This window comes from Psammomys obesus, unplaced genomic scaffold (assembly GCF_907164565.1).
Source record: "Psammomys obesus unplaced genomic scaffold, mPsaObe1.curated_primary_1811, whole genome shotgun sequence".
Lineage (NCBI taxonomy): Eukaryota > Metazoa > Chordata > Mammalia > Rodentia > Muridae > Psammomys > Psammomys obesus.
The window spans coordinates 14143491-14147694 of record NW_026585797.1 but is presented as its reverse complement, the minus strand read 5'-3'; the positions used below and the strand labels follow the sequence as shown (position 1 = coordinate 14147694).

At 40.8% G+C, this 4204-nt stretch overlaps 1 pseudogene; it reads right to left on the bottom strand.

Annotated features, from left to right (window-relative positions):
- Window positions 1-2285: 2285 nt before the first annotated feature.
- LOC129670673 (galactose mutarotase-like) lies at window positions 2286-3283 on the bottom strand (annotated as a pseudogene).
- Between the last annotated feature and the right edge of the window lie 921 nt (window positions 3284-4204).

The following is a 4204-nucleotide window of genomic DNA, read 5'->3' as shown; positions in this document are numbered from 1 at the left end:
CAGCAGTCCAAGCCCATCACTGATGATGTAATCACTGAGGAAAAGAGGAACCTCCAACCATTTCATCTCAATGCAGCATCTGCTTTCCTAGATTAAAATGGAACTCTTCAGGTGCTACCAGTGTGATATGCTCTTATTTTCTTGCTCAGGTCCTGACTTGTACTTGCATATTCCTACAACTTAGCCAGGCTTTTAGGTTTACCTCAAAACCAGGAAAATCTAAATTCTTCTGGATATTTGGATCTCGTGGCTTAAGTCACACTACCTCCAAGACTAAAAAGGTTGTTCAACTCACTCTAATGCTTCCAAAGTAATTTAAAAATATTTTACTTTTTGCATATAACAGCATTGTTTATTCTATAAATTTATTTATTTATTTTATTAATTACAGTTTATTCACTTTGTATCCCAGCTGTAGATCCTTCCCACTTCTCCTCCCAAATCCTTCCTCAAGTCCACTGATAGGGGAAATCCTCCTCCTCTTCCATCTGATCCTAGTCTATCAGGTCTCCTGAAGACTGGCAGCATTGTCTTCCTCTGTGGCCTGGTAAGGCTGCTCCCCAAGAAGCCAGCCACTGAGTTCATGTCAGAGATAATCCCTGTTCCATTACTAGAGAACCCACTTGGACACTGAGCTTCCATGGGCTACATCTGTGCAGGGGATCTAGGTCATCTCCATGCATGGTCCTTGGTTGGAGTATCAGAAAAGACCCCTGTGCCCAGATTTTTTATTCTGTTGCTCTCCTTGTGGAGGTCCTGTCCCCTTCAGGTCTTTCTAGCTTCCCCTTCTTTCATAAGATTCCCTGCACTCTGCCCAAAGTTTGGCTATGAGTCTCAGTCCCTGCATCAATCCACTGCTGGGTACAGTCTTTCAGAGTCCCTCTGTGGAAGTTTCTGTCCTGTTTCCTGTTTGCTCCCTTTTCTGATGTCCATCCCATTTGCCTTTCTGAGTCAGGATTGATCATCTTACCCAGGGTCCTCCTTCTTGCTTACCTTCATTAGCTGTACAGATTTGATTATGTTTGTCCTATATTATATTTCTATGTTTATCCTATGTTTATCCACTAACAAGTAAGTATATACCATGTGTGTCTTTCTGCTTCAGGGATACCTCACTCAGGATGATCTTTTCTAGATCTCACCATTTTCCTGGAAATGTCATGATTTCCTTGTTTTTAATTGCTGAGTAGTATTCCTTTATGTAAATGTACCACAATTTCTATATCCATTCCTCCATTGAGAAACATCTGGGTTGTTTCCAGACTCTGGTTATTATGAATAAAGCTGCTATGAACATGGTTGAGCAAATGTCCTTGTTGTGTACTTGAGTATATTTTGTATATATGCCCAGGAATGGTATAGCTGGATCTTGAAGTGTGACTCTAACCAAGCAAGTGAAAGACCTGTTTGAAAAAAACTTCCAAGTCTCTGAAGAAAGAAATTGAAGATGATATCAGAAGATGGAAAGATCTCCATGCTCATGGATCAGCAGGATTAACATAGTGAAAATGGCCACCCTGCCAAAAGCAATCTACAGATTCAATGCAATTCCCAACAAAACACTAACATAATTCTTTAAAGAACTTGAAAGAACAATTCTTAATTTCATATGGAAAATATGTTATTCTTTTGAGACAGGGTTTCTCTGTGTCTCCCTTGGCTAGTTCTTTTCAAAGTTGTCTAATTCTTTGCAAAAACAGTCCGTGTTCTTCACTGTTGTGAAGCCTCCTCTGTAGCTCCTACAGTAAGTCTGAAGAGATAGGCTCTGATGGAACAGGGTCCAAAATCATGTTTGTCCTTCAGTGTCCCTAGGAATGCTTAGGCAGATGGGGTGGAGGTAAAGAGGGTGATTTGAATTCTGGTAATTTAAACTCAAGTCCTGGTTAAAACTGTTATACTAACTTCTGGAGGGTAATCCAAGGTAAAAAAGGAAACAGAAAAACAATGAGAGAGTGCTATCAAAGAAAGGGAGGCTTAAGAAATAGACAAGATGGAACCAGGACAGACTATAATAGCAGGAGAGTCTCAAGTTCCACTTCTTCATTGATGGGACATTGGTAGTAGAGTTAATTTGTCCTCAGAACTAGACAGAGAATAAAGCTGGTCATTAGACATGGCCTGAAGCCAGCCATTGGAAAAAGAAATCAGTATTCTAGCTGACTGTTATGACAGAGACGGTTAGAGTGACTTAATAGGTGGGACCATTTTAAAGCTTCTAAATTGTCACCAGGATAGGAGGCTGGGGGCCAGCCTTGCTCTGAACAAGGTTGAATCTTTATTCTTCTTTAAGAAACAGAGAACTTGAACCAAGTGCTGTGGTTGTACTCCTTCCTTCCCAGGCCCAGATGGCAGGAGAGGGAGTTGGTATTCATTGACTGCATCAGGCCAGTTCTGGGTCTCCAGGAGAACCAAAGGTTGCCTGGGACAGACCGCTGTACCTTTCACCTCAGAGTGCCATCCCGAGAGTTGCTGTTTAAAACTGGAGGACAGGTTGGGTGGTGCATACTTCTGTCATTATGCACTCTTGCACAAAAATGCTTTGTGTTTTTTTCACCCTTTCAGATAGAAATTATAGTGGAACTGGTAGCTGTGGTAATCCTAAAAGTGTTTTCGAAGCTTCATTGGCTTTCTCAGGTCGATCGTAGTTCCTTCCCCTGGAGCAAGGACTCCTGTAGGAACCAGAGGTTCATTAGCAGGCAGATATGCCTTTGCTACATTGGTGATTTTGTGGTCATAAATTCTTGGGGAGCCCTGGCCTCCTAGGTTGAAATAAGAATGGCTGATCAGATTAACCGGTGTGGTCTGGGTGGCTTGTGTTCCTTACTGGGTTACATGCTCACTGCCATCTAGAGGTTATGTTACCCTCACCCAGAAGTTCAACTCTCCAGGGTTGCCTTTCTTAACATAGGGACTGACTCAGAACGGGATGCCATTGGACAACATCTGAGGGGTCCTTAGCAAACTCTCTGCATTCTCCATAGAGACTGTTTGGCTCTCTGAGAATGGGCAGGTGGTACTCCTTCCTATGTACTGCGAGACTTCCTTGGCAATTCGGTTGGCCACACTCCCAATCATTGCTGCAAAGTAGGTCTGCTTCTGGAAGTCATCTTCCACCAAGTCAGAGGCTTTTTCCTGCCTGTCTCGGAACTGGAGAGCAGTGGTCTTGCGGCCCCAGGACATGATATTCACATTCAGCTGGTGTGACTGAAGCTGGAATTTATCCACTGTGCCCCTGGCCTCAGGGTAGCTCTCCAAACACGCTTCTGGTCACTGAAACCACAGGGGAAATTTAGGGCATTGGAGCTACATCCTGCAGTTCAAACTCCAGCCTTGATCATATTTTGATTTTCGTATCTTTTAAAAAGCAATTATCTATGTTTTTAAAAGCAGGTGCTGGCAAGTAGGCTACCTTCATGAATCTTTCTAGCAATAATTTATGCATTGTCTTTCTGTATCTGTGCATTCATAGGTATTGGTTAATTTTAAATGATAAAGATCACATTTCTCTGTGTGTGTGTATGTGAGTGTGTGTGTTTGCTGGTGGCCCTGTGGTCTTCCAATTTTCTACAGGTCAGTCTTAGCGAATATGTTTGTCTTCACTTAAAAACGTATTAGCATAATACTTGAGGTATTTGCCATTACATTCTTACCTTTTTACATCTGTATTCTTGTTTTTTTTTATTTTTATTTTTATTTTTTCTGTATTCTTGTTTACTTTCTCTTTTCTAATCTTGTAGTTCTGTTCTTTCTTTTGTCTGGCAGACATATAATAATCTTTTTATTTCATTGGGCTTAATCAACTCTTTCTCTCCTGGGTCTTCTTTCATTTACCTTACTGAAATGAGTACTACTTACTTTATTATTTTTTATTTATTTTATTAGTTTATTTTATTTTTATCTAAACATATGCATTTTCTGTTTCTATTCTCTCTATATATTATATACATTACTTCATTATCTTTAACCGTGGTTCTGTGCATTTGTATGCAACAGATGCCTGTGGAGGCCTGATATATCATATCTTCTGCAGTTGGAGTTACAGGTGCTATGAGTTTCCCAATATGAGTGCTGGAAACTTAATATGAATCCTCTTTAGTTCAGCACATACTCTTAGCTGCTTTACCATCATCTCCCAAGCTCTTGCGTCTATTTAGTCTTGAATCTTTTCCATGATGCTTGTATGTTGGAGGCTGTTTATCCAGGA